The sequence below is a fragment of the Castanea sativa genome, chromosome 3 (assembly GCF_040712315.1).
Source record: "Castanea sativa cultivar Marrone di Chiusa Pesio chromosome 3, ASM4071231v1".
In the NCBI taxonomy this organism is placed as follows: Eukaryota; Viridiplantae; Streptophyta; class Magnoliopsida; order Fagales; family Fagaceae; genus Castanea; species Castanea sativa.
This window is the reverse complement of record NC_134015.1, coordinates 15,998,790-16,008,913: the sequence shown is the minus strand read 5'-3', so window position 1 is coordinate 16,008,913 and position 10,124 is coordinate 15,998,790.

Here is a 10,124-nt window from a genome sequence, read left to right as displayed (position 1 = left end):
CATGGCAAATGGCACCTGCCTCCTCCCCAACAATCAGTGGAAGGTGAAGTGCATGGATTAAAGACCACGAGTTGCTTCAAGTAAATTACTAATTAAAAAATTTTAACGGAAAAGTTCGAGGAAGAGAAACATTATTTTGGTTAGTTGGTGTTGTATGTGTAGGTTGACGGGGTTTTGGTGCCTCATTTGCTCTTGCATTGCCCTTAAGGCTAGAAAAATATGGAATATGGTTTTTGGGCAATGTAGAGACCTGCGGGTGTGTAATACCCAAGGATGTTGTAGGTTTACTAGTCCTGGCAAGGCCGTTTTGGAAGACATGGAAACAGAGCTATATGGAAGGCTATCTCTCATTGTTTGATGTGGTGTATTTGGCATGAGAGATATTCTCAAGTTTTTTGAGGGTTGTGAGCAAACTATCCTAGAAGGGAAGTTACAGGTTTCAGAACATTGATGGAATGGATCATGGCAACGGGAGCACACCCTTTTCTATAATGTATTAGAATTTATGGGTCATTGTAAACTCTTGACTTAATTGTGTGTTTATCTAGTATAACCCATAGTATACTTGATGGATTAGTTTTTTTTTTTTTTCTCTCTCTCTCATTTTTTCTCATCAATAAAACTTATTACTTATTGAAAAAAAACTACCAAGAGTACAAAAAAGTTGACAAGAACACAACATCAAGTATTAACCTTCCATAGAACAGTAGTTCAACAGGATAATGTTATTGTAGTTAATCATTATAGGATCATGGCATACCTAGTATTGAGGATTAGGAATGGTGTTTGTAAAGGGAAGGGAGAGGACTAACTCTCAATGTGTAGCCCTTAGGCACAATGGGCTCCAAATGGTGAAGAGAAAATGAGAACAACACATTACATATATAAAATAAATTCAGAACCACATGTCCTCGCTCTCAAATAAATTTATAAAGCTCAGACTTAAACATAGATTGAATACCATAAGACTTTTTGTTCTTGTTTGACCAAGTTAAGGGTGGCGGCACTTGAAGGCCAAGGTGATCACAAGACCACCTTGACCTGAAATTTTATATAAATATATATATATATATATATATATATAATAATTTTATATTTTATATTTGTCTACTTTTCAAAAAAAAATTTGGGAACACCCTCAATTTTTTTTATCCCCAATAAAATTAAATTTTGCTCCATAATTTGTTCTACTTAACAATATATTAGGGCTTTCAAGCAAAAAGAAAAAGCCCAAAAAAAAAAAATGAACTAAAGTCTGAAAAAAAAATTATAACATAGCAAGCCCAAAAAATTATAATATTGCTTGGTTGTGTATACTGAAAGAGATGTAGCTTGTAGTATTAATCATGAGGAACTCTAGTGCAACGATTTAGAAAAAAAATATGAAAACTCGTAGAAATTGTTGTCAAGTTTTCTGTTATTTGCATTTTTTTTATTGTTGTTGTTATCAATATATGAATTTCTCTTTTTTTTCCAAGATTGTGTAACTTAGCTTCTTGAAGAACCCCTTCAAAAATTCCTAGAGTCTCCACTGGAACAAGTTGAACATTTTGATAAGACTGAAATTCCATTTTCCATTTTCCATTTTCTTCTGTTTTGCACACATTCTCAACAATGAAACAATAAATAATATTGAAACTTTTTGAACTATACAAGAACCCAAAAAATGCATGAAGCCACATTCCCAAATTTCACATACATTCACCAACTCAACCATCCCCTCCAAAATTCACAAATCATTGGAAAACCCACATCAGAATTCAGTAATAGGAAAGACCCAGATCATGAAAACAGCTAAAAAAGAAGAAGGAAGTCACTCGACTAACCGTGCTTGAAAACCATGGACCGGGCAGAACCCTGCTCTTCTCCAAATTCAAGGCATAAACCAGGACTCCCCCATCCCTCCACAACCATAATTCACTAGCAATGGGATCATCAAAGATGGTTGCAGTTGAACATAACTTGCTCTTGGTTGAAGGTTTTCTTGAGAATAGACCTTCTAGAGGTATCATACTATGATTTTCTACGGTTTTTGGAGGCCTGGGTTTCTATACAATGGGTCGTAATCCATGCTAGTTGTAAAAATTCTCTAGACTCTCTCTCTAAATAAAAATTGGTCTCTTATTGATTATGAATGAATGAAATGAATCTAATGTGAATATTATCTTTATATACAATCTAATGCCAAAACACAAAAAAATAACTACCTCCCTAGATTTTTAGGGAGTTAGTTACATAATAGAAACTACCTACTAATATAGATCACGTTGTACACTAATTACATCATCATTTGATTTTGTATCGATTATTTGATTCGTGATGTGGCATTGACTCATCCTTAGGTCTTCTCCATACCTTCACTTTTCCACCTTGTTGTAACTATTGGATCTTGAGTTTCTCTGCGATGATGAAATGCACCTTGTTAGATGCACATTGGGACGGCAGTTGCCCTTGAACATTGTGATGGCCACTCTGTGTTACACATCGCTGCACCAATTACACTAATGATGTACATCACTACTACCTCTTTTCCTACCCACACAACTACCTCTTTTTATTTTCCATGAACCAACTGCATGCTGTATGCTTACCACTTAAGCTGGAAGATTGAACATATATTTTCTTCAATAAAGGTTAGAATCTAGGGGTTTTTGGGAAGAAGGTAGGAGCTAGTCCTCATAAGGGTTTTAGGGGCTTGGAGAAATGAGAAGAAGGAAAGGAGTGAATGGAGGGAGATAGGCATGGTTTTTTATCGGAGGGAGAAGAAGAAAAGGACTCATAAGGATATAAAGCTTTGAAGTTTTGGTTGGTTTGAGATTGAGAGAGAGAGAGAGAGAGAGAGAGAGAGAGAGAGAGAGAGAGTCTGGCTTTTAGCCCTTCCTCTAAGGTAAAAAATGTTACCATAGAGAAGTAGATGAATTATAGGTATTGTACTATATTCTAATCCCTTGATGACATTCGTGAGAAGCGAAATTTATGGCAGGGAAACCAACCTTGGGAACTTTTATGCTAATGGTGAGTCAAGCCACCTACAAGACCCTTGGAAATAGGGGTATTTTGGTCATTTTATTGGTTTTAGAGATATTTTGTTATTTTTAGGTTTCTAAAGATATTTTTGTCACTTTTAAAGTTGATGAGCATTTTTGGTCATTTTTAGATTTCAGTGCGTATTTCAGTCATTTTTTAAATTCAGAGGTGATTTTGGTCATTTTATGGTTTTAGGTATTTTAGCAATTTTAGAGTGTTGTAGGAGTGTTTTTGGTCATTTTCAAGTTTTAGAGACATTTTGGAAAATTTTGATTGGGTAATTGTGTGAGTTGGGGTTTACTCATAAATAATTAGGTTAGTTGGGTTTGGATCAAAAGCAATTAATTAGATAGGTAATAATAGATAAATGAGTTTCATATACCCAACCCAATTATTTAACAACCCAAACCCACCCATTTGACACCCCTACTTGGAATGGAAAGTGAAGACAATTTCTCAATCGTGAGCTAGTCATAATTTACCTAAAACAATGAAGCCCAAGAATCATCACAAGCCCAAGGAAACTAAAGTTAGCACTGCAGGCTCTATGCAAAAGCCCACAACCAAGACTCAAGCCTATAGGGTAACAAGGAGCTAAAAGGGAAAGCCAAATGGAAGAAGATTGCTAGAGGAAAAGGCCAAATCTAGCCTAGGACATTGAAAATTGTGAGCTGCACGTTGTACCATGGAGTTGGTATGGAAATGCCCAAGTATGCCTAAAACCCTAGAGAAAGAAGAAAACAAAACCCAAAAGCGGCTTTATAATGGCTCCTCCCCCTTAACACTATCCCTCCCGGACATATCGATCGGTGGTTACTAAGAGACAGCATCGCCGGGAGCAATAATTTCCCTAGGATGGAACTATTGGGGACTCTGAACACCTGAGACAATTAAAGTGTTGTATGAATTTATGCAGACGTTGGAGTCCTAAAATTGTCTTCCTTCGCATGTAAAAACTAAGTTAAATAAAAAGAGGATGAAGAAATTAAAAGAAGAAGATTCATGAGCCAATTCAAGTGTCTCTTCACTAAAGGAGTGTAATTTACCATCTTTTTGGTTTGTCATTTTTGAATTTGGCACTATCATCAAGCTGGATGAATAATCTTTCCGTCTCTCTCTTTCTCCCCTTTTGATCTTCTTTCGTACTCCTCCTTATCCTTTTGTAGTATCTTCTATTCTAGATCGCAGCCAGAGCATCTTCTACATTCATGTATTTCTGGTCATTCAACAACAATGGCCTAGTTGCCGGAGGGACTTTTTGCTAGTACAAACACAAAATCCTTGAATTTCAAACTTGCTTTGAACGTCGTTAACTATACCACTTCATTCCTTCAGCTTCATCCACTTTCCAACACTTCCCGTTGAATCGTTTTCACATAAGCTCTTAGTGATTGTCTTCTCCTTGTTTAATCATGAGTAAATGATCCATCGGTCTTTTCCGCCTCTATCCACTAATGAAGTGATGCACAAAATGAATTGTTCCAATTGTTTGAAATCATCTATGAATGACGGGGCTAGCTTGCTAAACCAAATTCGTGGTGCTCATTTAAGAGTTGTACATAAGGATCAACACACAATTTCGTTAGGAAGTTCTGCTTGTAAACTAAGGGTCTTCTTGAAGGTAGTTATGTGATCCAGGCGGATTACCTTCAAGCCGTCCATGTGAATCGAGCTTGAAGTGGAAGACGGAATTTTGGTGGCAAGGGACATTCTAAGATCTTGGAAATGAAAGGAGAATTTGTAAATTTTACCATACCGTCTAAGTTCTTGGTTGTTTTCTCTTTCATGGTGCTTTTTAGCTTCGTCCTATCTCCTTTCCCTTATGCTCCTCGAGGAGATCGTCACTAGTCCTTCGCTCGGGTTGTTCTATCTCTCCTTGAGCCATTCTCTTTGCGGACTAGTCTCTGTGGCTCTAGACTTTGTCTCATTATTCCTATTGTGAACAATCCTCCTTGGTGAAGGGAAATTTTGCTCCTTGTTGTAATTGCTACCTCAGGTTCTTTCGTTCTTGATTAGTTAGTTCTTCTAGTCATTAGCCGTGAGAGTTTGGATCTTACAGGGCCAATGCCATTCCGGTGTCGTGTTTGACCGTTAGATTCCAGTCCGGATGTAAAGAATTGAATGGTAGAGCTACATTTCCAAGAACCTTAGAGTTTGAAAAACATTCGCTAGAGTACGCACCTAAAAATGAATGAAACCCAAACTCATTTAGCCTGATAAGTTCATCTAGAAGGGAAATCAGAATGAGAAGAAACAAGTTCAGAGTCCTCCAAAACAATAACAAAGGTGTTTCTCTCTTTCAAGATTTATCACAACGTGGTACCAGACCAAATGAAAACCTCTGATGATAAAGTTAGATGATGATTAGAGAGAGATAGTAATATATTGGAGTAACTTGAGCTGTGTTATATGTCGGTGAGACTGCCTTCTCTTGGTTCTCGAGGTGGTCTGTCATATAGATCTTTATCTTTATCAGCCATTGGAGGCCTTTAAATGATGGTCTCTAATGGCTCTTGTAACAACTCTAATGGCTGAGTGAGGTGATTGATTAGGTCAATGATATACACGTGCATAATGGCTCACTGCATTAAATGCGTGTCTTATGGCGCTTTGATCAGTTCTCAACGAAAACACCTGCTTTAGTCATCCAATGACACCTTTGGACAATCTCAAATTTTATTGGTTCGTCAAAAACTTAATATGATTTTTTTTCCCAATTCCAAAATAGTACATATTTAGGGGATTATAGAACAATAATCATCTTATCCTCGTTAGAATGAATGATATTAACTTATGAGATTAACATAAAAAATAAAAAATAAAAAAATAGAAAGAAAGCAAAAACAAAGGTGCAATTATTTTATGCCTTTATATATATACATATATATGATTATAAGCATGTACAATAAATAACATGACTCATTCATCCCAAAGTGTCTTTAACTTAATTGGAACTTTTTTATGCTTTTGATGAAGAAGTTCAAATCCCTCTCTCCATTTTTCGAATTATATATATATATATATATATATATATATATATATGTGTGTGTATATATATGTATATATACACACACATATATATATATATATATATATATATAAACCTCATTCATTCATCATAACAATAACAATAGTAAATCAAAGAGACTAGTACAATTTCATGTCTCTATGGCTTACATTATAATTTTTTTTGAGTAGGTAAGTTATAACACACGCACCTAAATGAGCCTTGAACCTACAAAACCCTTATCTCTCCATCTAGCACTTGCAAGGAGAAAAATGTATGATTTGAGCTTAGAGTACATTAGGGGCCTAGCACTATTCTCCAAACCTCCATTGCGTTCATTGATTATTATATCACGTATTTGCATTTCAAGAGTTTTATAGTTAACTATGTAATACTGCAGTTTCCTTTTTAGGAGAATTAAGGTTCGAATTTACCTCCCCTTACTTATCTTAACAATTGAGTTATTATTGAGAGAAAGAAAACAAAATTTCTATATTATGATGGTTGCACAACCCAGAAAGATGGTAAGCTCTTTTACCCTTTTTGTTCTTCCCTTGTCTAAGCTTCCCCATTTGGAAGTATTATTTTTGTACAGGTTGAAAATTACTTAAGATATAGACATTCACATTTATGATTTATTCCAAAGATTTTCCACTCTTTGATAGATCAAACTAAATATGGAGATAATATTAAAGTCCAACAATGAAAAGCGATAATATGCATCTTAATTTGCACCTTATCATTGTATGCATGTAAAAGTGCGTAACGTATAGTTTTGAGTTACCCTTAATGGTTGTAAAGAGATTTAAGAGGCCCATTTGGTTTAGAGGTAGCTTAGTTTTCAGTAACGTTACGTGCTTCAAAACTCATAACTCATAACTCCCTACTCAAACCTCACATTCACTCAAAAATTGCAAAACTCATGTTTGGCTACTAATTTCTTTAGTTACATATCTCTACAACTTTTTCCCCCGAAACGTGGATCCCGCCACTTAACACTACTATCAAGTGTTGCCTATTGTTGTTACCCGCGTCTCACTTTCCTAGTTTCTTTTATTCTTTCTCTTTCTCTTCCCCCACTTAAGTCACCGTGGGAGTTGCAGCTCATCTTCTTTCTTTACTTCTCCCATTGAAAGAGTCACCGTGTTCTCCCTCTCGCCTCTCGCCTCCTGCACATCGATCGCAGCCCCACATCAACGCACGCCCACACGCTTGCAGGCATTTTTCTCTAACTCTCTTCGCTCAAATACGTCTTTGCGTCTCCCCGGTTCTACCGTTTCGATCCCGTTTTTTCGTCTCTTGGTTTTTGTCAATTTTTGAGAGATTGTTTTTGGTTTTTTTCATTTGGTGAACTTATAATCTGAAAGGATCTCATCTCTTACATACATAAATCCATTGGGCCTAGCAAAATAGGCAAACAATTCTAGACCTCATATGTCAAAATCTAATTATTGCCGTTTTAATTGTTTTGATGTTTTTCTTAGATAGATACGATAAGTATAGAGTTAGCTATGCTTGAATTCTTGTGCTGGAAATATAAGGCAAACGATCATTCAAACCTCATATGTCAAAATCTATTCTCCTGAATTGGTTACTCAGAGCTACATTTTAGTCAAGTGTTATATTTTTTGTTCTGTTGTCTTTCTGTTTTTTATCAAAATTATTTGTCCTGGATTAGTTATGGGATTTTGTGTTTCTATATCACCTATTAAATCCAATTTTGGGTCTTTAAATCCAATTCCATACTTAACAATTAGCAAAACCATGTATATGAGTGGATGTGTGGATTGCGAATTTGGTCCCATTGTGTTTTGGTCTCTCTGGGGTTCAGTGTGTATTCCTGGTGGTCAAATGTGATTGGGTTTGACAATGAGGGGGCCAGTTGGTTGTGGCTACTGGGAGGTTTGGATTGCAATTTGGGTTTTCAAGGATTACATTTAATTTGTTCTTCTCAGTATTGTAATAGACTTTAACATCTCTGATTGTTAGTTGTGGCATCTTTTAACAATGGATGGTTTCATCCCTTTTCAAGTGGGACTAAGTGGCTATGTGACAATAGACTAATTAACATAATTGACATTGTTTTGTTGTGTCATATTATTGCACGTATCTGGTATAAAGTTTTCTTCTAAATTTGAACTTTTGGACATTAAAAGCTAGATAGAGGAAAGACAACAACTTATTTATAATTTATTAAGAAGTTTTTAGTTAGAGAAAACATTTTATAATAATCGTATGGCTCTCTATTTATGTAAGTCCCAATTCCCTGATTGGAGAACACATTATTACTTGTGGATTTGAATTGCTTTATTACCATGCTTGTATAGAATGCTTGTAGAATAGATTGCTGTTGGTCATTGATTTTATAGACTATTGTGTATAGAATGTTTCAAAGTATTCTTGTTTTGGTGATTGATATAGAGGCAAGTTCTTACCAATGTCGGCAAAAACAAAAGTAATTGTTTCTCCGAAGGATGAAGTGGGCATCTGCTGTGACCTGAGACCATTGCACCCTTTCAGGACGTCCCTAAAAGAACTTCAGGTACTGATTTGGTATGAGGTTTTATGGCTTGCGGCCTATCTTGTCACCAATAAGTACCACATCGATAATTAAGTAAAACATTTGATTATGTGCATTAAGTCACCAATTTGTTGAAACGTATTGTCTTTAAGATACTTTATTTGATTGATACATGGGCTGATGACCGTGCATGTAAAGTTCTTCAAATGGTTGGCACACCCACACTTGCACACATGGCGCAGGCAATAATACCCATTGTGTTAGCGAAATGCTTTACCAACGATTGGAGCATGCCAGATATGGAAGTTGTTAATGAAGAGTTGAAGTAAGCACATGCCATGAGAGAAGCAGCATTTTGGAAATGAGAGCAATACTGCAACTAATGAAAGGGCTGAAAGACACAATGGTTGTGCGCACGATTTCCGAGAGAGAGTAGAGAAGTTCAAGATCAGTCTTGCTAGTACTATCATGGGTGATGTTTGTTAAAAGTTTTGCTTATTTTGTCTAATAGGTTTGGGGATGTTAGAAGCAGGCAAATGTATTAGCTTGAGAACTGAGTTGGTTATGTTATGTAATAAGTCATACTTGTATGCCTATTACATTGAAGATTCATTTGTATTATAATGGTTACAACTTCATTTTTTTTTTTTTTTTTGTATTCTCAAGTATAAAAACAGATAATTATGGTATGTATGAACATTTGTAACTTCTATAATATGTTGAGAGTTTTTCAACTTTATTCAAGGCTGTGGACTTACAAACCATGGGCATTTTGAAAACTGTAATTATATTATTTGTGTGATACGCCAAAGTGGATTCCCTGAAAAGTAACTACTAAAGGGGAACTGTATTTTGTTTTTCTTAGATGGATGACAAGGGGGAATGAGTAAAAGTATTAACTCTGAAGCCCTGGCATATCAAATCCATAATAGTCCATAATATCTCATATTCCATATGCCCCTTTCCCCTTCCTTCAAGAAATATAACCATGAGATCATGTTTTAGTTCTGCATCCACCAAAGTGATAGAACAAGTCCAATGTCAAAGCGGAACATGTCATGACAATTGCTTAGGATTACCATGCCTCACTTCAAACCATGTAATCTTTGCCATCTCAAAATGCTAGGTACTGCAGTTGGGCACTAATGTCGTAATGCCGCTGAAAATAAGCCACCATCCTCGCCAGCAACAAGTGGGAAATACAAACCAAAACTCTTCCTCTTCGCTATCATCCAGTGCTGAAATATTATGTTAAATCCAATATCCGTGTCATCATCACAATCACTAAACATCCATGTCAGGCTATCATAGTCACCCACTAGTATCCATATCATCACCACATCCAAAGGCTGTCCATGTCATCATTGAACGTCAAGTGCAAAAGTAAGCATCGTCAAAACGAAGGTTCCGAAAAGATCATTGGGGGAGACCATTCTTGATCTTATACCCTGACAAAAACCCAAAAGCATCAGAGTACCAATTCATTGCAATATGTAAACTGACACATTAATAAGTGGTACTAAAGATGGCTAGCAATAATGCTAACAGCATAATTCTCCTAAAATAATG